The 27426-nt window shown below is 43.4% G+C and overlaps 2 long non-coding RNA genes across 2 annotated transcripts; one reads left to right on the forward strand and one right to left on the reverse strand.

Moving 5' to 3' along the window:
* The first annotated feature begins 8250 nt into the window (after nt 1–8250).
* LOC137156841 (uncharacterized) lies at nt 8251–25265 on the forward strand. Its single transcript, XR_010920924.1, has 2 exons — nt 8251–8317; nt 24347–25265. It is a non-coding gene; the product is annotated as an uncharacterized lncRNA (long non-coding RNA).
* Nucleotides 25266–26107: 842 nt separating this feature from the next.
* LOC137156840 (uncharacterized) lies at nt 26108–26957 on the reverse strand. The gene is made up of 2 exons (XR_010920923.1): nt 26846–26957; nt 26108–26288 (listed from the first exon to the last, which is right to left on the reverse strand). It is a non-coding gene; the product is annotated as an uncharacterized lncRNA (long non-coding RNA).
* Between the last annotated feature and the right edge of the window lie 469 nt (nt 26958–27426).

Here is a 27426-nt window from a genome sequence, read left to right on the forward strand (position 1 = left end):
GCAAACTTTGTGTGTGACCTTCTAGTAGTGCTCCACCTGCTATCAATTACTCAGCTCAAATAGCAGAGGACTGTGTGATGGATCTGAAGGTTTAAGCCCAGCTGATGACCCATGTGGATATCAATAGGAGGCCACAGGATGAACTTATTTTTTCAATTTGCTTTCTAAATACCTAGGAAATTACAGCTCCTCCCGCCTCCCCCACAGCAAACCCAAACCAACCCCTCCCACCTCTGAGTTAAAAGAACATTATTAGGGTTACAAAGTCAAGTATTGAAAAGTTAGCAAATGCCAGAAGAGTATGTGATCAGGTAATAAAAGACTGTATCATAAAGCATATGTACAAGGGGGCCAACTTAAGGTTGCACAGGCAACTTTCATTCTAGCATTTCCTAACTTTCTCATGTGTGATTTTGCCACCTCAGTGTTCTTTTAACATAGCTATTTTGTGCGTAATTTAGACATAAGCTGGTAAAACTTGCTCTGTATATAAGTAAAGAGATGTGAACAGAGCCTCTTGTATCCTTATATGATCCCTTGAGTAGTTTAGGATATGGATGTGTAATGGCCTCAGTCTGGCATTTGGCTCAGGAATGTGAATGGATTGCAATTCAGTCTTTATCAAGCTGTGCTATACAGCTGCTACAAAGTAGCAAAGCTGTCTCTTGAGCCTTCCCACTGCCCAATCCTAGCCCTGCAACATGTCAGACAGCCAATCCGAGGCTGCGAACCATGACTGGGGGGAGGGGAAAGCACTTTTTTATGCTTTTTTCCTGTATCCAGCACACAGAAAAGGGATTCCTAGGCAGATGATTCAAGGGAAAACAGCTGCTGTGTTCTTGATGCTCCAGGTTTTTTTTCATTTTGCCTACTGGCCTTAACGCCATACTGCTCCCCGTTGCATACTGCATGCTGGCACTTAGACAAATAGCAAATATTATTTTATAGAACTTCCTTGAAAACAATTGGAAAACACGGCTAGTTTGGTTCTGTGGGAGAGCAAGGTGGAGGGTTTTTGAATATGTGGGGTCATGGACTACTCTGTCTTGATATCTACCAGTATCTGGCAGTAAGACTCAATGTTTCCCACTCTCATGGTATTTGATATTTGTCTTACTCCCAGTCCCTGGAATCATGTGATTAGGCGAGGCTCTAATTTCATTTAAAATAAAAAGGTTTCTAACCTTAATGGTGGTGGAGAAAAGCTGGAAAATGTGAATCCTACAGGCTCGAACCCTGGAAGGTAAATAAACAGAGCCTACAATTTATTTTTGAAATCTCATTTTTAAGCCAATCTCCTGATGTTTTGGGGGCTTAATTCATTAATTTTGAATACTTGCGGTTGGCGACACTGGGACTACTGCATCATTCACCTCTGACATGTTACAGAACTGCTGACCTGCCCCGGGCTAGGGGAGATTGATAACAGATATGTTTTATACAATATATCTATAGCTATAATTATACTGCTATAATTTTGCTGGTATATTTCTCTGTGTAGACAAGCCCTTACACGCACAACACTTCCATCAGAACTGTCCAGTGCCTGGGTGCTGATATTAATTATACAAATGTTCTGAGTTTGGTTCCTTATAGTTCTCCTATGATTTTAATGTGAGTACTAATTTAGGTCTTGTAATGTGAATATTATGCTGGATGTTCTCCCCCCACCCTTCTTTAGGGTCTATTGAAAAGGAGGGGGGCTGGCTGTATTTTAGGAGAAATGCGGGTTTGGGTTTTGCCGATTTCTGTGGAGTTTCCTGGGCGTATTATTCCCCAGTTGTTTGTTTTGGGTTTGGGGTGTGGAGGGGGCATGTCATGGCTGCATAGCTCTGCAGCCTGCCCTTTTCTGGTGATGCAGGTGCATTGAACTCAGTGCTCCTTGGCTCCTTTCAAACAATGACCCAGACCAGGGTATTTCAACTCCTCTTTGCAGGATCTGACTTATTCACAGTTCCAGCATACAGCCTTTTACAGGGCGGGGTTTATTCACTCCTTCTGCTGAGGTAACTCACTTGTTTAGCTTCTCCAGTTCACACCCACTCTGGGTCTATGTAAAAGTCCTGGTCAGTTTCCTTCCCTGTTCAGGTGGCCCTCACCCTCCTCCCAGAGCTGGGCTGTACTTTACACAATCTCCCTGTCTGTCTCCTTCATACATGAGCCTCCTCGCTCTCTCCCTTGGAGTGGGAGATAGACCTTAGGCCACCTGTATAGCCTCAGGCAACTTCTCCCCAGGCTGGCTCTTTTCCCAGTCAGTCCTTTTCCCTCGGGCTGGGAGTATTTGGCCATGTGTAATGTTAAAAACTGCTGCTGTCTTCTCCCTGTTAACTCGGCCCTGCAGGAGCCTCCTTACTCCCAGCACCATCAGCAGGCATCTACCCTCCTATGGAGAAGGAGGCAACATTTATACTGACTCCTTCTTTCAGCTCATTCCTTATTGGCTGGTTGAGAAGGGAGCTGGCCCCACCCTTTCTTGGCCCCAGGCTCCTAAAGAAGCAGTGACAGGATTCCTTCTTCAATCACTATTCATTCCTGGGGACACTTCCTCTCTAGCTCTATCCCCCTTAAATCTCTCTCTCTCTCTCTCTCTCTCTCTCTCTCTCTCAGACCCTTAAAGGTCTATGCCACATGGAAGAGTAGACTGACCACTAGGTGCTACTGCCTTTAAGGGCAGACTACCCTTATCATGGGGCGGAGGGGTGGTAGGGGCTTGTGGTTTTTTCCCATTACTGAGCAATACATATATTGGTTTGGATGCGAATCGGAGATATTGCTGGCCAATACCCACAAAAGCCTCCACGTATCCCCCAAAATACCTTTCCCACCCTTGGGTGAGATCATTCTGCATTCCCCCCCCCCCCATCTCATTCCCAGAAATACTGATGTGAAGCAGACTTGACTTTAAAAGAGTTATGGCCGTTCACACAGAAAGTCAATTAACTTGAATGTAGTACAGGGCAAAATCCTACATTTATGGGGCTGACAGAATAATCTGAGCCTGGCAGTCTGTGATTCCATGAGCCCTTAACAGAGGCCAGCCTTACATCTGTTAATGTAAATTACTGTTCCTTATGGTTTAAGGTGTTACCATTTAAATTTCCCAAAACAGATGAGAGGATTTTTTTAAATGTAGGGACAAATCTGGGTCCCAATTCCACAGGTGCAGGGTGGCCTTTAGCAGAACTGGGGTGGTTCGGCTGCACCAGAGGGACTCTGATAGCTGGGTAGAAGGAGAGAGGGTGACTGGACAGCACAAACCATAAATGAAGCCTTCTCTGCACAACCCCCTGCATAGCAGTAAGGTGGTGTCAAGGGCTGAAGGTTCAACAAGTACATACTCATACACCCCCACAGGGGGCTGCATCAGGACTCTTGGAGGCTACTTCAGCTACTGGCTGAACGCCGCAGCTGCTCCAACATGGGTGAGGGATGGGGGAGAATTTCAACACCTTCCTTATCTCAGACTTTTGCCCAGCCCAACATTTCTGGCCACATATTAGGCAAAATATTTGTCCTCTACTGTGTTAAATCTGAATGCTGGAACACATTAACAGAGGATATTCAAATGTACATGGGAACCACAAGGGATTGGAAATCTTCCGAGTGCGGACTGTAGAAAATGATTGGAGCTACTAGATAGCAAGTCATTCTGAAAGATGACTGTGCTGAAATCATTTTCATAACAGGTGTTAGGGTTAATGTTTGAAATGGTCACTAGATGGCACCATACAGCTAGGTTGTCCAAGGAATCTCTCAAGAAACAGTGATGAAGAATGTGTATGGTGTTTGTTTGTTGTTCCCTCGTCTTAAAAACACAAACAGGAAACCTCTGACACTTTCCTTTGTCATTATCTGTGAGCTGGAGCCCTATCCTTTAAAGACATTTATAAACTAAGACAAATGTTGCTAGAACAGTGATGTGAGTATAACTTCCATGGAACTGAAACGACCTGTGGAGAAAGCGAAATAGATTTCCACATGGCATATGTAATGTATAAGTGTTCTGGCTGCATATTCTTATATCTGCTCAAAACTGCACCCACAAAATGCTTTTAGCTTAGCTAGGGCAGCTAGCTCTTTTACTGTAATCTTTCTTATATTAATATAATAGCTCTTTTGCTATAATCATTGTTATATTGGGATTGTATAATTATAAGCAATATGGTATCTTTCCTTGAAATCTGATACTACAGGAAGATCATCACTGCCTAAATTATCAGCATGTTATATTCTACCCTAATTTAATACCTAATGTTTCCATAATATAATCAGTTCTCCATCATGTGGTGATTCAGGGAATTTTCCAGATGACATCCATGTTCTGCTCTGATTTAGGCCCTGATCCTGTAATTGACTGCATGCACCCTCCGGTGGTGTGGAGTTGCAAGCGTGAGGCCTCCTGTTGCAGAGTGACAGCAGGGTCACCTGAAAAGCTTGGTCTGGTACTTCTGAATATGTGCGTGCTGTTCCTAGGGCAGCATCTCCAAAGCTTTTTTCCTTCATGAAAATAAACCAGTCTTGTACTCTCTGCAAATCCATCATGTGATGTCTAAGGGCCTAATATATACTTATGTAAAAAGTATGCATCTTGCTCACTATTACTCATGCCCTAGCCTGTCCTTTGCACCCCTGACACTTTGGGGAACTCTTGTGTAGATGTTCATAATATATTTTCTTTCCGTTTTTATCCTTTTTTGAGCAATAAAACAGTTAAGTATTCTGACAGTCAAAGTATCATCACTGGCATCTGCTTTAGCACCCATTGAAGTGGGGCAATTCTCACCTCAGAGCTACAATTTGAGGGTCTCTGCAAACTCCGTCAGATATGTCTGCATTAGTTACAATTGCTTCATGTTTTGAATTTTTTTTCTTTGCAACCTAAACCATGGAGGCTTTTTCTTGTAAAAGTGGAGACTCTGGAGAACAACTGAGCAGTCTGTTTGCACAGCCCACACTTTGGGAAACACTGTCTGAGAGTGCAGGAAGCTATTTTGCTGCTGTTCTGGGAATTGATATCTCTCTCACCAGTTATTACCTCTATGAAAGGATTGCTTCTAATACGATATTTCTAGGAATGAAGTTATGAGACACTGGGTAAAAGAGAGATCATGATCATTAATATATTCAAATGCATTTGCTTTGCATAGGCCTGATCCACTGTGAGCAGCGGTGGATGTAAATCAAATAGCTATGTGACCCTAGGACAAGTGTTTACTGAACTTTGAAGGCAAATGCTGTAAGTGCCCAACTATTAGCTGAGTGTAATCGAACACTTGGCTCTAAGATCTCCCCCTTTCATATAAAAATAAACACAAAAAGAGTATGTTAAAAGAACATTATTTAGGTTGCAAAGTCTAGTACTGGGAAGTTGGGAAATGCCACCCATGTGTCTAGCCTGGGCATTGAATGAGAGAGGGCTTCTGTGGAAAAAGAGGTATGTGATCAGGGAATCGATTGTATTATAATACATATGCACAAGGGGGCCAAATTGAGGTTGAACTGGCAACTCTGTGGTGTTTCCTAACTTCAAGTGCATGAGTTTGCAAGCAACCAATGTTCTTTTAATTTAGTGGGTTTTTGTGTGGAATGTCCTGGTAATTTTTTAAAGGAAAATGTAAAAACCAAAGTCTACAATGTGCAACTGTAACAACTTCCTTTGACTTCACTGTGACTACTTGTGTGCTTAAGCAGGTGCACGTTTGCAGCATTGGGGCCTAAAAATCTGATTGTTGTTTTACATGTTTATTTTGGCCAGTGACAAAATATTTTTATCATCAACATTAGATGAAGTGTTCTGCCACCTAAAGATTTCAAGATAGCCCAGCAAACCCAGAAAGGAGCACTCAATTCTAAATGAATTATAAACTCTTGCACCTGTACTCTGTGATCTCCATTGAATTTGGTAATCTAAAAAAGATGGTAATCAATTATTAGGAAATATGGGAAAATGCTAAGTGTTTTGGAAATGCTGTATTTTTTCTTTTAGAGGGTATGCCTTGCAAATGAACATTCTTAATCTCTGGGAAATACATTCCACAAGGAACACTTTTTTTTTTTAAGTCTTTTGATCTCAAAAGATGACATCTAGCCACACATTTAGAGCCAGATTCTGCCACCCATACTAAAACTGAGTGGTATTTTACTCTGTGAGTAGTTCCATTACGTTCAATCGAATTATTCAGGAAGTAAAGTGACATTCAATATGAATCAGGATGGGAAAAACTGGTCCTTAAAGATACTGGTTAACTTCAAGAATACCTATTTTAAAATGTATATATTAAAATGTGATTTAAACAATAAATTATTATTAATCTTAATAATCTTTTCAAAAGAATTTCAGGAATATTTTATAGTTCACGCCAGATGTGTCAATTGGCTGGCTAATTTAACACACTTGTGTAATTGAAATGTAATAGCTTTCTGCTAACTCACCATACTGTTTATGGTTATGAATGACAAAATTTGTATTTTCTTAAGTATGTGCATAATCTGAAAGACCCATTCCCAGCCGCAGAAAATAAGCAGTTCCACAAATGAATGTGTTTTAATTATCTGAAACACATACATCAACATCCTGGTTTGTTTATTTTATTTAAACCAAGAAGAAGGTTTGATTCCTCTGGAGATACTGTATGTATTGCAAATGCACATTTCAAAAAATAAGATCAAGAAAATTGTTTGTGTCCTCCTGTGAAATGATCAGCATCTGGAGATCAGATCATCATAAAATTCCTTGAACCTACCTGAGCAAGACTGAAAGTTTAGAAACTTACACTAGAAGAAGCAGAGACCATGCAACCATTAGGTTTGAGATGGGGGCCCAGAACACTGTGGAGGAACTAGGGATCACTTGAGGAACATGGATTTAGTTTTCCTTTTTTGCCTTTTCTGAAAGTAATTGTGGCTGCAAATACCACCATCGGGCTGGACCAATAAGGTTCACAGACCAATGCACAGACCAATACAACTGTGAATGTGGGAACTTTGTCCTGTCTCTTATATGAGATTTTTATGCATAAAGGCCTGTGGTAAGGTGCCTGCCTCATGCTGGCTGGGAAAGGGTTAAGAGGGCCCTTGGGGAGGCTGTGTGAAAGGCAGCCAATAGGAAGGGGCTGTGTGGCAGCCATTCAGGGCCCAGAAGGCCCTTATAAAAGGAAGCTGCAGGTAGAGCAGGAGAGTGCCTCCCAGATGCTTGAAGAGGGAGGACTGTCAGTACCCTGGACAGAGCAGTGGCTGTCTGGCTCTGCTGCACCCTGAGGCAAGGGCTGAGAAGGTACTGGTGCTAAGAGGAACTGGCCCAGGGAAATCCATTCAGGAGTTGGGGGAGATGCAGCAAAAGGCTGGGCCCCTGGGCAGGGACCCAAAGTAGTGGGTGGGCCTGGGTTCTCCCCCCTGCCCAATTGCCATATGAATGGTGGCAGGACTGTGGTAACCACAGTGGGAAGTGGCTAGAATGAATTAGTGGTTCTTGGGCTGCCTGTGGTGGGGCTGTGATGTGAGAGTGGGTGGAAGAGGTGGGAGTTCAGTTGGCAGGGGTGGAGCTGGGGGCTAGCTTCCTCGAATGGGTGGTTCACGAGCCACCGATGGCTACAGGGGAAGCTGGTAACTACTGAACAAGCACTGTGGATTGTGGTGAAGGAGGAGACTGTGTCTACACTTAAAGGATACTGAGAAGCAGTGAGAGACCCTGAGAGGCACAGAGCATTAGGCTTGAGCGGGAGGATGTTTGACAGGGTGCCTGCCTGCCCCTTACTGGCCAGGAAAGGGTTAAGAGGGCCCTTGGAGAGGATGTGTGAAAGGTAGCCAATAGGAAGGGGCTGTGTGGCATCCAATCAGGGCCCAGGAGGCTGGTATAAAATGAATCTGCAGAGCAAGGGAGTGCCTCCCAGGAGCTTGAAGAGGGAGGACTGTGAGCACCTTGGACGGAGCAGTGGCTGACTGCTGGGACTCCGCAGAGCTGAACTCCCTGAAGCAAGGGCGGAGAACGTACTGAGGCTAAGAGGAACTGGCCCAGGGAAATCCACTGAGGAGTTGGGGGGAATGCAGCAAAAGGCTGCCGCACATGGGGCCCCTGGACCGGGACCTGAAGTTGTGGGTGACCTCAGGTTCCCCCCCACCCTCAGCCCGATTGCCATAGGAATGGTGGCAGGACTGCAGTGGCCAGAAGGGGGGAACATGGATTGTGACTCAGCTGGAGGTCCAAGTCATGAGAAGGAGGATCCAGCAGAGACAGGATGGAGGGTGAGACATGGCAGAGAGGGGCATCTGCCTGGCTGAAAGCTGATTTGCCAGATAGCCAGCAGACAGTGCAAAGGAGGTGAGTCAAACCCTGTTATAAGGCCAAACTGAAAATCTAAGTCTAAATTAGTCAATAGGACCTTGAATTTGGCATCAAATTTCTTGCAGATTTTAAAACTCTGCATCCTTTTGATTGCCTTTGGGGTGACCAGTTGAGACTGGAAATATTGTTCCTGGGCATCTCTACAGAGTTGCCAACCTTGCATTTTAGTTTTTACTGACATGACGATCTGAAGTTTGTTTGTTTTGTTTTGTTTTTTTACTGACAGGGTAAACTTTTTACTGACATCACTAAAAAGACCATAAACAATACAATAATGCCACAAAAGTGTGTACTCACTCGTGATATTCTGTACGCAGGAATTTGGAATTATGCAATTATTTTAACTGCAATTAATTGATCGATTGAGTTCTTTGGGTGTGTGCAATAATAGAAAACAGGAAATTGATAAAGTCATGATTAATGTAGTTTTATGATACAAGAAGTGATTCTGAACAATGACAATCAATGTTTTATTTCTACCCAATTTTATGGGCATTTTCACTTATTGATTTATGGACAGGTTAAAATTGTACCTTTTTTTTACTGACTGTCCATAAATTTACAGATGGTTGGCAACCCTAATCAAATCCCATCCAAACTGATTCTTCTTTTAGAACAGATGCCACAACTAGCAGGTGATCTTTTAAAGCTTGCATTGTAATGCATATGCACAAGGAGCAGGGTTAAGGCTGCACGTGTCCTTTAACTGTCCTTTCCTGATTTTTGTGTCGTGTCCTTTTGTATGTAATCTTCCTCTAATTTTAAAAAAGAAAAATGAAGAAATAGAAATGTGCCCAGGCGCTGCGATTTGCTAGACAGAGGTAGAATGCACTGCACTGCACAATTTGAATGATCAGTGAAGCAGGAGCTCTAGCCTCATTCTGTGTGCAGCATTTTGTATTACTGTGGATTTTATTCTACTCTGTTGCTTTTTAGAGAACCAATTGTGAAGATCATATGTTCTTAGTTCTAGAAAGATTTCAGTTTTCTGTTCAGCAAATGGGAATCATTCCTGAAATCTCTGAATACAATTAAAAGAAAAACAATGGGCTGGAGTTGAAGAATTCTTTAAGCCAAATAATGAGAGGTCATTCCTTCCAATGTGGATGATACTGATATTTCACTTCAGACTCGTGTGTGTGGCACTGGTGCACAAGACAACATATTAGCACTTAAAATTTCCTTTATGGAAGAGTCCTCTAGAACAGTATAACAATGAGAGTTCTGTGGCACCTTAAAGACGAACACATTTATTTGGGCATAAGCTTTCGTGGGCAGAAACCCACTTCATCACGAAGCCCTACTAGAGGTGTCTGTCTACCCAGTTGCAGTGTAAACATACCCCATGCAGGCTTGTAACCTTACTGACCAATTACACTACACAACGTGGGCCAAGTGTTCAGAACTTTAGTTTAAAATTGATCATAACAAAAATGGATCAAATTCTCTGGCATTTCCTCCAAAGCCACTGGATGAAAGAGAGGATTTAAAAGAGCATTTAAAAGTGAATGAAATGCTGCTTAACTATGTAGGGAGGTAGTTGGTGGTTTAAGGGGACACCATTTATTTAACTCATATTTTGAAAATCATTAGATTTTAAGTGCTGTGCCTGCCCCTAACTGACCTGCCAATTTTATTGTATTCATTTTAATTTTATTTATTTATTGCAATTTCTTTCAGTCCTGGTAGCAAGAATGGGAGGTGAAAATAACCAACAAAACCCTCAGACTTCTATTTTTAAGTTAATGATGTGTCCCTTAAATCTCAAGTAAAGCAGCTGGCATGTGTTAGGAACTTCATCAGGAACTACAAGCTCTCTCACACATGGCAATACACTCACAAGTGCGTCTTTGGGTCTGTAATTAGCAGCTAGAAGCTGTTGGGGTTTTTATATTTGGGAGGAGGGAACAGAACCAGTGGATATTGCCAGATGCCCTTCTCCATTCTCACTCACTCTACACCAGTGGTTCCCAACCTTTTAGAGTGAAAGCCCCACTAGTTAACACTAGGTAAAACACATAGCCCACCAGCCTTCCCACACCAGCCATAAACACATATAACCCCTATTAACACTGATGATAACACTAAATTACATAATAAGTTAGCTTCTTATTCAGGTAAGAGTAAGCCTACCCTGCTGCAGCCACAACTGCATGCCCTTTGTGGCCTCAACTCTTCCTATCCCTCATGGTCTAAGTTTAATGAAGGCATGTTCTGGCGGGTGGGCCTGGGCTGCTGCAGGCCCCTCACTGGCATGGGGCTGCTCCTTTCTGTCCAGGTGCCTGGCCAGTGCGGGGGTGGGGGCGGCTGCTCTTCCTTTGTGGCCGAAGAAGAGTTCCGGGATGCTGCTCTGCTGTGGCCAGCACAGAACTTGGGAGGGGGTTGCACCCAGCTGGCATGGAGCTCGTGCGGGGGAGGCTGCTCTTCCACTCCAGCCAGTGCAGAGCTTGAGAGGCTAAATGACCTCAGTATTACTGAAACTTCCTGGACCCTCTGTAATCTTTGGCACCCGCCCCCTCAAAGGAGTCCCACCCCCCCAGATTGGGAACCATTGCTCTAAACCATTGTAATTCCATTGACGTCAATGATGACTCATTTATGCAAGCGTGTATGTTCTCTACTGTGATGCCTCTAGAAAACTCGACAAGGATTAGGCAGCTGGTGGGCTGGGAGCACTGCTTATCATGATAACCAGTATTTGTCCCTTTTCTGCCTTATGCTTCCCTGGCCTGCTGTGGCCACATGTTGTGCCTCATCTTATATCTAAGCTCTTTAGGGCAAGGACCATTTCCTTGTTATGTATTTGTACAGTACCTAGAAGAATGGGACAATGGCCCCTACATGCTCTCGCAATACCAATAATAATGTGTAAGGGTGAGGAATGTGACCCATAGAGTTTTTCACAATAGTCATTTTTCTCTTTTTGAAGAGGAAATATATTATATAGTGATGCATACTATTCAGTGCCTTCTAATTGCTATAGAGGCATATAGTTTACTGTATTGTTCAATATGTCAAATGTATTTTATTTCATATAATTAAATCCCATCATACAGGAAGATATAGACAAGACACAATTGAAGCAGAGACATTACAGGCCTATGCTTCTGAAGTCCTGTGATATCACCATTTCTGCTTTCTTTTAATTAATGTATTGAGCACTCACACTTGTGAAAGAAAGCAATATGACCTGAGTGTAATCAACACACTCTGCCTGAGCCTACAGCCAGCATGGAACAAAAACTCTGAGAGGTGTGACTTGCTCATGCACCTCAATGGGAATGCTAACTCCAAGATGTTCTGCTTCCGGAGGCCCTCTTTAAGGGTTCCCAGGTCATGAATGGAGCAAATGGTGGGGAGATCCTGCTTTCCCCATCTCTCTGGGACAGGGAGGGAGTTTCCTACTACACCCACTCTGACTGGGGCACAGGTCCACAGCATGGGTGTGGGCCACAGGTAGCCCTGAGTAGTATGGTGAGCCGTGGGCCCCAGATTGCCTTAATCTGGCCCTGTATCCAGGATTAAATTCTTTCCCCAAGTACACCCATGAAATTCCATTTTATTCAGTGGGGTTCAATGGATGTAAATAAAAATGGAATTTTGTCTTTGTTGTAAAAATAGCTGCATGTTTGCTTTAATTTGTGGTTTTGCAGAATCCTCTGTTAGGAATATATCACTGATGCTTTATAGAGCAGACTTTTTAACACATGCTTATTGTAATTCACTATAAACTATGTTATTAGTGACAGTACCAATAGCAGTAATTCACTTATTAATTAATGTAACACCTTTACAAATTGAACCTTAATGCAGAGTGTCAACTGTGAATCTGTGTATGAACCCCTGCCTTTTTCCATTGCTGGGTAGCGGGTTGAACTGGCTGGAGTAAGAAGCATCTGGTTCTGTAGCAACTGTTGCCTTCATTCATGTGAAATTACTGTTCATGTTACCTTTCAACATATGTAACTCTGTCTTTTTATTAGCATGTTTAATAGAGATAGTGCTGTAAAACTGCTTATGGCCTCTGTGACATTGACTGATCTACTTTTGCGGGCGTCATCGTTAACGAAATGCAGTTCCTCAGGACATGTGCATTTGCTAAATGTTACCGTAGGGACCCAGAAATAATAATAGAAGTGATGGCAAAGGTACCTGCAACAATACAATAACCAGAGATAGTAGCAGATTGTTTCTCTAGTGCACTTTTGATGTTGCAGAAGGACTTGTGTTGCAGAAGTCCCCATTCCCATTCATCTTCTTGTGACTGCTTTTCACTTTTCTCTTTGGAAAGTTCTATCTGAGAATAGGCGGAGATCACAGGAGACTAGGTAACAATGACAATACTTAGCATTTTATGTCTGTCTAAGTGCTGCACAACTCTGGCCCATTCTCACAAATGCAAGGAACTCCCAATGAAGTCTTTATTATAATTTCCAGTTGAAGCCAAGTGGGAGCCTTTAACCCAGCTAGTCATTTGCTGCCTGGAAATACCTAACCTGCAGATCATTATTGCTATTAGAAATCACACATTTATTATAATTACCTTTTTTATGCAGTAAGCAGAGCTGGTCAAATTTGTGGTTTGTGAATAAAGTACCTAGTGCCTTTAGCCCTTCTTTTGATGATCATGAATCATTTCTGCATCCATCCTTATTTCTGTGAATGTATATGGCAAATACATGCAAACTACTAATCGTTTTCAGCTGATGGGTTCATTCTGACTTTTTGTGGTGTGTTACTGGTCGTGTGGCTGCAGTGCCTCAACTGGACTGAGGAGAGTGTAGAAAGCAATTCAGGCTGAGGGCAGGCAGCAAAGCTGGCCTTCATACTCCTCCTCCAATCCTAGGCTGGCTGTGTGCTGGGCCAATAGCTCCTAGTGTAATTTATAGCAATCTGAAGGCTGCTGTAAATTATCATCTGCCAAACCCCTTAAGAGACGGATGCAGCCATTGGAGAAAATCAGGACATATGGAAGCACCACCTGTAGCTCTTTCTCTCTTCCATTTACCCCTTCAGTGGCATCTGGAAGTAGTTGTATAGGAGATACTAGACTGGCTCTATACCAATGAAAGATCCCCTGTTCTAAAGTGATCCTACCTTGGCTGGCACCAGGGCCAAGATTTGCTGCCAACGCACTGTGGTTGAATTGGACTGAAGATTTTGGCCCATAATATTTGTATTGTTCTCTAATGTCCCTTTAAAATTTTTTACACAGGAGAGTGGGAAGTGGTGAATAGTATTTAATGAATATTCTTCCTTCCCACAAGAATACGCTTGCTCAACTGCGACTCTCAGAATGCAGAACAGCATTCCCCAAACATTTGTGCGAACAAAACCCCTTTCATTACAGCATGCACAGAGAGCTACAAATATGTTTGGATCCAACAGCTATTCAGAATTCAAATAAATGTTTGTGAAATGGTGGTTGTGGTATTTGACCAGCTGTAGGGGTAAGTTAGAAAACTGAAATGTGTTTCCATGGATATGATTTTCTGTTTATCTATATTTAAACATTTTGGCAGCATATTTTTTTGAAAAATCCAATGTTTTGTTTCAGGAACGATGGGTTCAGTAGCCATATTACTTATTTCTTTTTAATATAATATGTGACAATAGTGTATATTAAGTCAAGATACAATACAACAGCCTGAAAAAATCAAAGTATGAACTGACATGAGAAGTGGATTATATAGTACATTTTCCCAGCACTCTGACACAGCTTCCTCATTTTCTTCTCATTCTGAACCATTTTAAGCTGCTCTAATAAGGCCATAAAAGTGAAAAACAGCAGGCTAACCAATATTTTCCTCCACCAATCAGAGGACTAACGTAGATTGCATGGTAATAAGCACTAAATAAAAATATAATTTTAAATAGAGTGCTGCAGAATTGAATGTCCGTCTCATTGAGGATTTCCCAGTTACAATCCCCCTGGTCCCTAGAGTACTTCTTAGAAGCTCTTTAGCAGCCCAGATCTGTTGCACTTGCAGAATTTAGAAAATATGCTGCTTTAGATAATTGACTATAAGCAGGCTATGCCAATGAAGCAGCTTCTACTGTATGAAGTTGTTGCCATACATACATACACACGCGCACGCACGCACGCACGCATGCACGCGCACACATATATATATATATAATGGTGGCATCCCATGGCTAGTGGAAAGTTTTACCCAAAATCATAGGCATTAGAAAGTGAAAATGCCTATGTTTTACTAGTTCATCTGCCCTGCCAAAGTACTCCTCATAGGTACTTGGTCCACCTAGTTTTTGGCTAATTACAGTGATGCAGCTTCTATAATGACCCACTATAACGATTTTTCAAATCCTGACCTTCAGTACCAAAAGCATAGTTAAAGAAGGAACTTTAGCTCATAGCAGAGTAGGCTGCAGGAGTAGTCCTCAGCCTCTAGTGGGCGACACAACACACTTTGGTGCATATTACAGACACTCCTGCTAGGGCAAGCTGATCTCAAGCATTTGAGGTCAGCAGGCATCAAACTCAAGCTCAGACCCAGCCATAGATCATCAGCTGTGATTATTACCTCTTATGTGGGGTAGCCACTAGAATGAACAATATAAATATTGTAGACTTAACAAATCAGTCCTCTACCTAGCAAATCTGCATGATCTGGTCTGAAATGACTGACTAGTGGTGGAGGTCTGAGACCATATATTTGGTAGATGGGTCCTTCTTGCAGTGGCCGAGGAGGATCGTGCAGTTTTATCCTGTGAGCCTCCCTCCCCTCCCCCACATAGCTCTCTTGGTACAAGATACTGTTCTGGAGTCAGGACTGCCACATTCAGACATAAAAGTAATGGGACAGTCCTGAGACGACACCCCCTATGCTGAGATAATTCAATCGGGCTCCTGGTCCTTTTCTAGTGTTCTGATCTTTTTAGAATTTAAGGATTTTCATACATAAAATACTGGGTGATAGTCTTCTCGTGTGCCTTTAAAATACTTCATGTTCAGCACATTTAGAGGGTGGGAGGTTTTTAACCAAAGAAAGGTAAATCAGTCATCTTTTCTTACTACTCTTGGTTGTTGTCTCATATTTCTTTGACTTACCAGGTTTCTTAGCATCATTTTAAATGTTTATTGCTTGGGAAATTTTTTTGAACTGAAGAGCTCAGGCATTTTTTGGTCCATTTATTGGGCCTTCTACAAGCAGATGTAGACTCTCCCATTTTCTGAACTCTCCCATTGTTGGGCTAGGAGCAAAATAATTAAGGGTTCTCTTCTATTCACCTTGAATAGTGCTCAAAATGCTTGATTTTTCAGACAGCCCAGGGACAGTAATCTATTAGCATGGTATTTGCCATGAAATAGACCTAAGTGTGATTTCCAGTCCAGATGTCTTGCTCCTCAGGTTAACAGGGCTGAGTTGTGCAGACAACACACTTAGCTTATCGGTAGAAGAATGTTTCGTGCCCCTTTGCTTTTTAACTGACCAGTGTTTATGGGTGTTTTCTGGAGTCCCTAACCTGTCCTCCTCAGCCAGAAATACTATGGCTGTAAGTGGACAGACTTTCTGGAATTCTTAAAACATTAGGCCTCGATATCTCCACGGCACCCAAACACTGGGATACGAGAGATACATAGGGGAGTCCTAAGGGAAACAAATATTTTATTTCTGAAGAAAGTGTGCAAGCAAGAGAGGATTTTGTACAATACAATTTTTCATTATACTAATTTATAGCGTATGGTGTGTATTAATTTAATATTTAGAACACTTAACCTTTTAGTGCCCACTGTACAAACTCAGGAAAGCTAACTTTCCACTTTCATTATATGGGTTGCTTTATAACCTTCCCTCATCAGCAGTTCATCAGCCCATCATAACTTTCTTTCTACTCAGTGGATCCGGTATTTATGTTATGTTTCTCTAATCAGTAGAAAAAAACCACCTCTAACCAACCTCCCAATGTCTTGTCTCTCACTCCTATGCTCAAAACTATCATTCTTCATTGTCAGGTTTGTAGTCTAATAATTAAAAAGAGACTTGGCGTCAGCAAACTCAAAGAGTTTTGCCATTGACTTCAATGGAGCCAACATTTTACCCACTCTCTTCCTTTTTTGGTCTGTAAATCTGTTTGCTTTTACCTCTGAAATATCTAACATTCTCCTCTAAAGTTGTCCATGTCTTCAATTTCTGTGATCTTGACTACTGCAATTCCCTTCATTATGGTCTCCATAAATTTAAACTCTCCAAACTTCTCATTTCAGTACCAGATGTTATGTTATGCAGAAATGGAAGCAAGAATTTGTTTTCTGCATCCTCTGAAACCTCCCATGGATTCTTGGTCATTTCAGACTTTAGGATGAAATCTCAATCCAAGCATTCAAGATGTTTTTTTTACCTCCCCACAGCCTTTCTGACCTAATCTCTTCACATTTGCCATCCCATCCACGTCTCAACTACAAAACTTTTTTCTACATCCTCTTGAAAGCAGAACAAATAATTTACAATAATTTATTTTGTCAAAAGTGTGAGTAAATCAATCATAATTTCCTCAAATGTGTTCACTGGACTTTTAACTTTCTGGATTGATCAGGAACAGTTCTTTGTATGTATTCATCCTTCATTCTCTTCAGCTGCATAGATTACCTCTCAGATGGAATTGTTTCATCTCCCTGACTGGATAAGTGCTCAAGCATTTCCAGCATGAACACTTACAAGTCAAAAAATCTTTTTGTTTTTTATGAATTTTTGCCCATAGAACTTTGAATTTTTGCTTTCAGCAAACACTAAAATTCAATTGCACAAATCTCAGCAGAAGGCAAACATAAGTGATGTCTAGATGACTGAAGCAAATGTATTTAAAAATTTGAGCAAATAGTCACAACTTGTTTGCAGCTGTATTCCTTTTTACACTGAATATTCTTCTTTCTTGCTGTGCTTCCCTTTTCCTCCACCCCAAACATCTGAAATAGTATGTTGATTTCTCTTCATCATTCTAATTCATTCACTTTGCATATTATCACAGGCCTCCTCTCTCTTCACTGGCCCATGATTTCTAGCTCTTTCTAATATTTCTCATTTCAGTATTGATCTCTTTCTCTGGCACATGATTTCTTTCCTCCTAATAAAACAATCAAATTCTGCTCTCCCAAACTCCCAACATGCTATCATTTTTCTTGCATCTTGAGAAATACAGCCCTTCATCTCTGCTCTTTCACATCCGTAATATGAGCTACATCATATAATATACATTACAGGAGCATGTATTCTACTGGACCTATGGCATTGCTTGTGTAACTAGGGGTGTAAAAAAGTTAAACAGCTTCTAGTCTCCTTTTCTTACAGTTATAATCTTCCAAAATTTTCTCATTTTCAGGTGCAGTTGTCCATGACTGGCCTCTGCCCAAAGTTTGAAGAAAAGTAACTCTGCCGTATTTTTGACAGGAAATTTTGGGTCATACATAATTTTCACTGAAGATTAATATCTTGGCTGGAAAAAATTGGTGATGCTGTAATAAGCATGAGTGACATGGAACTTTCAAATAAATAGTGGTGTTTAGGTTTCATATATATTGTGGTACACTTGTATATACATATATTCTCTGTGTGTTTGTGTGTATGAATATGAATGTGTGTGTCAAGAGAGATCACCATTTGTGCACCTGGAATTTTTGTGGACATACAAAAATTATCGAAGTCTACAGACTACATTTAAACATGAATGTACTGCATATGCATGTGAAGCTTTTGTAGTTAAGTGTGAAAAGTAAGCTACGTAAGTATTCTCTTGTTAGTTCAAAGAATTTAAGAGCAGACTACCTTTCATGTTTTCTATTTTCCCCTCTGAAAACTGGGAAACTAAATGTGAAAATCCTAGTATTCAAACTGGTGTGAGGCTCAATGTTTAATGTCACAAAATTCCAAAAGTTAAGGTTATTCCAGCAATGTTTACTGCATTACATTGCACACATTTTCTTTTCCTCTAAGCCTAATGTGTTACTCTATTACTGATTCATACAATACGCATGTACACACGCACAGGTTATGCAACATGATTGAGTTAGAGTGAGTCAGGAATTTTTCGATAAATCATGTTTCACCAAAAAATGCTCATTTGTTTGAACTGATCATGAAACAGAGTGAGTTTCAGCAAATCTCCTGAGTAGAGTAGGGAGAAAAAAGGTTTGAAATTGCCAGTGTCCCATTTTGACATTTTCGAATGGGAAAGTTCTTTGTTTTTTCAAGTCAAGATGACTTTTTGTTTTGAAATTGTAGTAAATTTATACCAAAAAAGGTGGAAAAAATTAAAATAAAACCAAAACATTTCAAAAGTAAAAAAAAAAAAAAAAAAAAAACCCCAAAAAAACCCAAAAAAAAAAAAACCATTTTGAATGACTTGAACTGAAAATTTGTTTGGGTTTTCAGTAAAAATTTGTGAGATTTTTTTTGACTTTTTATCTTTTCATCTTTTGCTATCTTGACAATTTTCACAGGATGGGAAAAACATTTCCTGTCCAGCTCCAGTTTTAAGTGATTTTTGTTCACAACCGTAACATTGGATTAATGCTGTCTTTTGTTTATGTTCATTATTTCTCTGGGGTTACACTGAATTGGCTGTACTTGGTTATAAAGTGGTCTGTGTATAATGAGAATGTAGGTCTCAATCCTAGCAACTCTTTTACACGTGAGTAACTTTATGCCTGTGAACTGCCCCATTCAACTCAATGGGACTAGGCACATGCATAAGTGTTTTGGGGATCATGTCCGCCATGATTGAGGAAAGCATCCACACTCAGGACAACACTTGAGCACATGGTTAAGTTGAAATCAGTTGGATTTAAGCACATGCTGAACATTCAGCGTGTATTTTATATGCTTTCCTGAATTTCAATCTAAGACCAGGGGATATAATATTTATTACTGTTATGAACTGCTTTGTTTTTAATATTACTTTTTTATATCTATAACACGTGCAACTGTCTGTTTTGTATATTCAGACCCAGTGTTTGTGCTCACAAGACGGGTAGTTAAATGTAAAATTACCCAAACTGAATTTCTAAATCTAAACTTTGACATACCTAAGTGCAGAGGGCTGTTTGCACAAACAGATGCAACTGCATTTTTGGAGACCAGTTAAAAACTATTTAGATTGTATGCTGAGAACATTGACTAACATTTCCTTCTTTTAATCAGGTTCCTGATTTTCCAGGATATGGAAGTATTTCTGATCTTCCGCCTTTGCATTTCTTAGTTTAAGTATAGTAGAGTTTCTAATATTTAACCTCAGCTCAAAATGCAGACCATAGAGAGGGCAGGGAGACCTACACAAAGGTAATCATTTTGTGTTTTGTCTTTTAAATGCAAACTATTTGCTCTAATGATATGTGAGATACTTTACACAATGAAGGGTGGGGAAACTTTGAATTTTTTCAAATGGTCAATTTTTTTAAAATTCTCTTTTTAATTACTACGGGCCAAATCCCTGTACCTTTGCTTGCTTTTCACCTAATTCAGACAAATTCCCATAGAATTAAGTTGGTATCTGCCTGAGAGAGGACTGAGGATGAAATCCCGATCCCAGTGAAGTCAATGAGAGTTTTGCTATCTACTGCAATAAGTCCAGGATTTCACCCAGTATATCTGAGTATCTAAAGTCCCACTTAAGTAAACATGGTAAAAATGTAAAGGATACAATTTTAACTGTGTCCACCATATATGCTCCCCTCAGTTTACCCCCACAGCTCCAACTGATGTTAAAGGCAGTTGTATGGACTGAATGCAGGGGGAGTATTTCACCCAAGGAAACCAACCTACTGCACAAAATTCTTTACTGGGAGGGGGGAGAAAAAACACACCTAGTGGGTGACGGTTATTTTGTAGTGACCTGTACATTCTTTGAAAATGACTTGACTGAATCTCTTGCACCCTGTGTGCTTTTAATAGTGGAATTAATTATAGAAGTTAGGAGGGTCCAAAAAATCCTTAATTTTAATGTGTTTGTATAGGTTTGGTGAACTCTGGATATTATCCTTTGGAGAGTTATACATTTGGAGAACAGTGCAAAAAGTTTTTTTACTGAAGCATTATGTACTGTGATATACACTAGCAATAGTAAAATGTATTATCAAAGGCAGAAAAGACCTACACATTCTAATTATTTTTTCTGTTAAAATATCTGCAAAGTAATCTTCAGAGAAGTGTTGCAGTTGTAATTGCTGAGGGAGAAATGCCCTAGCACAAATGTCCATGTACAATTTTTACTTGTCTCTTTCCATATTTATCTGCTGCATCCACTAGAGATTGCTTGAAATTTTCAATAGGTTTACTAATTATGAATAATACAGTTTTATATTTTCTAGTACAGAAAACTTGTAAAAGTATAATTACTTGGGACTGCTTTAACATTAGGGTTATATTAGATATTAAGTCTTTTAATATAAAAGCTTAGTTTTCATTAAAGTGAGTATCATTTAAACATTTCATACTAACACAATTTAATAAATTGAATTGTATTTCTAGAGGATTTATTATAAACTAGTGCCTCTCAAATCAGCATCAATAATAAGTGAATTCCATTACATCAGTACTGATATAATTACTACATTGTATCTTTTATTTGAAAAAGAGTTGTGTATTTATGTTCCTAATATAATGTAGGAAGTCACAACATTCAAATAATACAGCTGTACATATATATCAATTCATATAGAACATTTTGAAGAGGTAACTATAAAACAAACTACTCCTTCCCTCCCCCTCCATTTTTCAACTGTGCTGCTTCTAGATCAGCCCACTTTTTAAAAAGGAACCGTATCAGATATTTAATTTGAAAAATAACTCATTACTGCAGCACAACTATGTTATCTTCTAACTATACCTCTCAATAGTTTAATTAAGAGATACTTAATTTACTCTAGATCCAAATTTACTACTTGCTATTCTATCACTATGTATGGCAGTAAATTGACATCAGAAGAGCTGAATAATGCAACTGAAGCTATGAAGTTTGTGCATAGCAGGAAACGAATCTCCCGTAATTCCTTTGCTAGGTCTTGTTGGTTCTGTCTTTTAATTTGGGCCATCGTCTAACACTGTGAATGCCATTGTGGTACACTAGTCTTTGGAAGTTGTGCTTTATTCCCCTTCTCTCCTTTTCTTCCACCCTTTGAAATCTGAGGATCTTTATTGCTGAGGATTTCACCGTAGGATTAAATAAATGTAAGACTGCAAATTCTGTGTTAGTTTCCTTTGGTCTTCCCTCCACTTACCTGTGTCACTTCAGGTGTCCCACACTTACAAGGTCAAGACAGGAACGCTCTCTCCTGGTTTGTCTAGCTGGGCAATATCTTGCCTTTCGACTGGTTTACTTTTTCCAGCTCCCAGCCTTTAATCTCCGTCCCACGATCCTGGCTGACGCTGGAGGGCTGGCTACTGGTCTGCAGACCAACCCGCCTAGAAGGCAGGGCTCCAACACCTTTGTTCTCTGCCATCCCACTTCGTGACTTCAAGACAGTAGAGGGAAATCTTCGGGTTCCAAGAGGCCGATTTATCTTTCAGTCCTTTAAATTGCGGAGTACTGAATAGATTATTCTAAACGTTTCCTTCCTAAATCTTTCTTGTTACTGTGTAATGTTTAGTAGCGGGTTCCTGTCCTATTTGCCAGCGGCTCAATTTGTAAATCGGTGTTCTTCTTTTCGCCAGCAGAGGGCGCCATGACCTAGTTAACTAAACTGACGCAGTCTACCGAATTAGTTCAGCAGCTTTCTGCTCTGCTCTGCTCTGGAGTGACATAAGAAAATATACGTCTGCAGACGTGTTTTCAATGGTGCAGCCTTGCTCCATCTCATACAAAATAGGAGCGGTTCCCGGGCCAAGACTGGCCTTCAGGAAGCTTTAACTTTAAACACACAAACACATCTAAATGCTTCTGACTGCAGTGGGGGGCCTCCAAGACAAACCTCCCTGCTCGCCTCCCCCTGGGAAGCCTGGCTTGAGTGGGACTAGGACGTTACACTGCTCTGTGTCAAAACTGCTGAGAGCAGAAGTGCTGCCTCCATTTCCGAAGGAGGCAGGAAGGTGGCAAATATTAAACGCGGAGATGATTCGCAAATGAGAGAAGCTCTCGGTAATTGCTAAGGATTCAAAGTGTCATGGGACGGGGCAATGTTCAGCCTTGGGTGAAACCTTTCTTTGGGAGCTCCTGGTTCCTCCGGAGTCTAGATCAGAGCACACTGTGCAGTGTCGATCCTTAGCTTACCAGTTCGGAAATAGCGGGCTGCCTTTTTTAAGTGCTCCATTAACTAAGCGGGCAGGTCAGTGTATGCCCTACGTGGTATTGCACAGTCCACCCTGCACTGTCCTCTGTAGTGTATGGGTGGAATTCCTTCCTGAGCAAAAGAGGGAGGCATTCCCTTGGCTAACCTAGCATGTGAAATTCTGAAGCCAATTCATGTTTATGTTTGGGAGCCAGGCTTTTACATTACTCGGTTAACTGGTACATTTACACTATTCTCCTGGTCCGAATTATACTATGTTGTTTAATCCATGACCATCCAAAGCAGGTTATATGTTCTCAGATCTACCTATACAATGAGGGGTGAGTCTGGATTTTGATTGTATGGCTTCCAAGAATGACAATATTGTTTTTCTTTAAGCACTGGACCGCTGTTTAAAACGAATTGTACAGGTCAGTCATGGAGCCTCAGAGCATTAACAGTTCGGACTTTTTAAAGGGGGGGGGGGGATAGCTAGGAAATGAAAACATCTTTTGTTGTTCAAGGGGGGGAAGGTCGCGATCAGCTCCCAGGAAAGGCTCTGCAGCTGTCGATTGTGCCTCCTCGGTGTTAGAAGGGCTCAGTTGTGAAATGTTGCGGGGAGGGCCAAGCCTGGGAGGTGATTGTGCTGGGGGGTGGGGGGGGGTGCATGTGATGGGCCCCAGCTGCAGTCTTCACTCCGGCCCCACGCCCACTGCAACCGCTGGGTTAGCTGCCGGAGCGAGGACTGCAGTAGCAGGGCTGCACCTCCAGCAGCTTTGCTCTGCTGCCACAAGCACCGGGCGCCTCGTTTCGTTCCAGCTACACCGAGCAGGCACGAGCGGGGCTGGCTCCGTCCCCTTGCCGCCGGGCTCAGCGAATGACTCGGGTATGTTAGACCTGGGCTAAGGCGGAGGGGGAGTAAGACGCAAAAAGTGACCCGGCCTCCAGCGAAGACAAGAGCCGGCTTCTGTCCCCGGGCGGTTCGGTCGCTGGCTGCAGGGCGGCAGGACCAAGGCCCCACTGCCCGTGACCGCGAAAGGTGTCGCCGCCTCTGCAGAAGCGATCCGGGGCAGGGGCGTGTCCTCAGCTCCCTGGCAAACGAGGCGATGCGCCGTGCAGAGTTGTCCCCCTCCTCTCCTGGCCATGGGCAGCAGCACGTGCTCGCACCCTGGCTACCCGGCGCTGCTGATGTTCAGACAGGCGCTAATCCGCTTTCCTGGCCCCCTCTGTTAATCTAGAATAAGTACTGCCCTATGTCCTATAAGTACCCGAGCCTTCATTACCGGCAGTTAAAAATATCGCTTATTTTAATTGTCCTTCCTCCTCCTCCCTCCCCCCTCCCCCCACCTCTGCAATGGCATATTTTAAGGGCAGGCGCTTTCTCAGCGCCTTGGCTCCTGTGTAAACGCCACGAGTCGCTGGACTCCGGCGCTCTAACGTTGCATTGTTGTAGCCAGATGCATTGGGAGGGGTGTTAGCCGCTTGCCAATCAATGCGGTGGCGGAGCCCTGTCCTTGGGGGGGAAGCGGTTAGGGGGCTTTAGCTTAATCTGTCAGCATGGGTAACAAACTAATCCAGCTTTACACAAATCTGTGTTTAAACGGCAGGTGTAGGAGAGTTACACACGGTCTCTCTTTCCACGAGCACCTTTCAGTTACAGCCCAGATCCCGTGTGAATGACCTAGTCTTATGTCCGCAAACTTAAAACGATGGGGGGGGAGGGGGGGAAGGAAAATAGATTTAGCCCTGATCCAATCGCCTATGTATTGTTTTTCTCGCCGAAGCATCCTGCGCTGGATCGCAAAGCGAGCTGGTGCAGCCCGGCTCCCAGGGTGGTTTTCCTGAGGCGAACGGGCGCCAGAGAGAACCGGCGTCTTGCTGTGCCGAACCGGGGAGGAACACGCCAGCGCTGCCTTCAGGACCGCGGACAGCGGAGGGGCTGCGGCTTTGTTTCTCTGCAGGCGCAGGCCCGGGCTAAACAAAGACATTCAGCGAGAGTTACGGCCTCCTCCTTGCTCCAGCGTCCCCATCTCGAACTCCCCTCCTCTCCCGCCGGGGGCATTTTAAAACCCTCCCCTCCAAAGCAGCCCGCCCTCACTCTGGGTCTCTGCCCCCCCCCCTTGCTGTTAAACCTGCTCCTCTTCGCTTTAGAAGTGCGTTGGCTTTTCTAATTGCGGGCGGGCTCCCCTTACCCGGGTGGCAAGGCAAATCAAGTAGAAGAGCATGTCCAGGGGGCGAAATAACACTCAGGCATCCCCGGCCTAATGCTCCAGGCTGCCTGCTAGGAAGGTGTGTGCTAAACAGCCCGGGCAATGAGAGGGGACAAGAGAATCTCTGGCTTGAATTGACTTAACGCGGGTCAGCCCCGAGAAGCCACCGAGCGGGGAGTGCTCCTGCCGAAGTACCGCTGCTACCGTATTGCCTGTAATGCACGGGCTTGTCCGCCCTGCTTCTCCTGCCAAGGGCCGCTTGCAAAGCCTTACCCAGTGGCGGCATTCGTTTGCCGGAGCCAGGCGAGCGGGGCATGCCTGTTTAGTCTAGATGCTCCGAGGTGAGGGCCTGGGGCGTGTCGTGTCTCGGCTCTCCCGCCCGTTTCTCTTTCACTAGGGTGGTGGGGTCGGTCCGCTCTAGGCCGAGCGAGATCGTCGCTGCTGTCTTCAGGCGCCGCTCTTGGCATTCACCGCGTGCCTTAATTGTATGACATTAAATCAAGGTCCGCTGTGAACACGGAGAGTCGGAGCCTGGGATCGGCTCCCTCTGCGAACAAAACAGCAACCCCCTCGCTGAAAGGAAGGCGAGCCCCCCTCCCCCGCCCGCGCGTCCTCCAGGCCTGCTCTGAAATGTATTCAGCGCGTCCGAGTTTGCTTCCTAGCCCATCTGTTATTTCCAGTGACCAGGAGTCTGTCAAGTGGGTGTATGTTTTCCTCCACTTCCTAGGGTGCCGCTCTATTATTTGCAAGCGTCTTTATCTTCGCTTGAAATAGAGAAACTGGTTTTGCTCTGGTTTTGATTCTCAGGTGGATTTTTTTTTTTTTTTTAAGGCTAGCAAATGTAGTGGTCCCCGTGGTTTGCCCTCCTCCCACCGCTCATGCAGGCTACCTTTCGGGATTAACTCTGTGCATCGGGAATAGCCTCCGCAGCGCCAGCTCCTCTCCGTTAGGAAGGTTTTCGGGTGGAGAGAGCTGGAAAATGAAAGGGCAGGACGTGTCATCTTTCTTTGGGAAGCGGAAAAAATTAACTCAATCGCACCTGCCCGTCCCCGGGAGGCTATGGACACAGCCCATCTGGCCTGCCTGGAGTTACTGTGCCGTAGAAGGAAAACAACCTACGCTTTTGCTGCCCTTTTTCACCGTTTAAACTGACATCAGATCCAGACTCATTCTGATGGCAGCCCTTATTCAAGGAGGGTGGCTGTGCAGAGCGTATTACCCCGTCTGAATGCGATCAGGGAGCCAGGAAGGAGCCCTAACACTGGGCAAGTGGATCCCTACTGGTGGCCTCTGAAGTTTAGCTTCAGCGAGAGAGAGAGAGAGAGAAATGAGAGGGAGAGAGAGAAGGCACTTTGGGCTATTTCGTTAGGCGAGTGCGGTTCCATTCTGGCAAACGGAAATGGGTGGGTCCAGGAGTTTGGTTTTCCAAGGACTTCAGTTGCATCCCAGCTTCTGTGCGCCTGGGACATGGGAACGCGGCTCCTGCCCTGCCCGCCATAGATCCTGCGTGTGATCCCTAGAAAACAGACAAAGCAAGAGAATTAGAAAGGAAGGGGGGTGCATAACGCTACCGCCCGCACGCAAAGCACTGTCTAATGTATGCAAATGACAAAGAGGGCAGGGGAGGCAGATCAGGACAGGAGCGGGGGAGGGGGGAAGAGAGACACTGAATAGGGAAAAATAGATGAAGAAAATCGAGTTCCCTGAGAAGAGCTAATGAAGGACAGGAGTTTCCCGCTAGAAACCAGAGCAGGGGCCAGGAGGAGGATGGGGAAGCTGCCGCAACACGGTTGAGTTTCTAGCGGATTTGCCACTGGATGACGCCGTGCTAGCCAGGAGAGGACATTTCCCGACCTCGAAAACCTCAGCCACAAGCTGGCGTCCGAAAAAAAAAAAAAAAAAACCAACCAAAAACAAACGAACCCCCCCAACCCGGCAATCAGGTGTCTCTCCCAACCCCTTTAGGTGCATTCAGAATTCAAGAAATCCGTCCCGAAAATCCAAGCCTCCTCCCCCCAAACCGTGCCCCCACTAAAACTGAAAACCCAGCGGAACAAAAAGAAAGGTTCAAACCTGCAGAGAGCTCAGGATTTCCCCCTAGCAGCCCCGGAGCCGGATCCTCTTCTGTGCTGGATGCCTTTTAAGGTGGGGGGGAGGGATGGCGCGGTCTGGTCTTTCCCCCTCGCTTGCTGATCCAGAATTAGGGATTAATGGCTCTCCAGCCAAACAAATAAGGCATCTGCCTTCAGTACAAGAGGATTACACGGGGCTGCTGACGTCACCCGCCAGGCAGATGTTGGCTCCCAAAATCCTGATCATCTCCCCGTGTCCTTGAAACCAGAGCGAACCCGGCGGAACCTCAGCCCTGAGCTGCTCAGCCCAGCTCTGGCTCCGACCCACTCTCCCAGTTTGGAGGGGTAGACTTGGATCGAGCCCAGGGCAGGTCCCCCACCCCTCAGCTGCAGTATCGCTTTAGGCTGTGCTTTGACAGCAGAGAGGTGGCTCCTCACCCCGTTCAACCCTTCCCCAGGAAACTGAGGAAGGAGGTGAAATCCCCGTCACTGCAGCACCGCTTCGGTTGGGTTCAATCCCGGTTGCATAAACCGTCATTCGCTCTGGTTTGACAGCCGAATCCGCTAGCTCCTTCGAGCCCA

The sequence above is a fragment of the Emydura macquarii genome, unplaced genomic scaffold, assembly GCF_026122565.2.
Source record: "Emydura macquarii macquarii isolate MOO-44397 ecotype Brisbane River unplaced genomic scaffold, CSIRO-AGI_Emac_v2 contig_1477, whole genome shotgun sequence".
NCBI lineage: Eukaryota > Metazoa > Chordata > Testudines > Chelidae > Emydura > Emydura macquarii.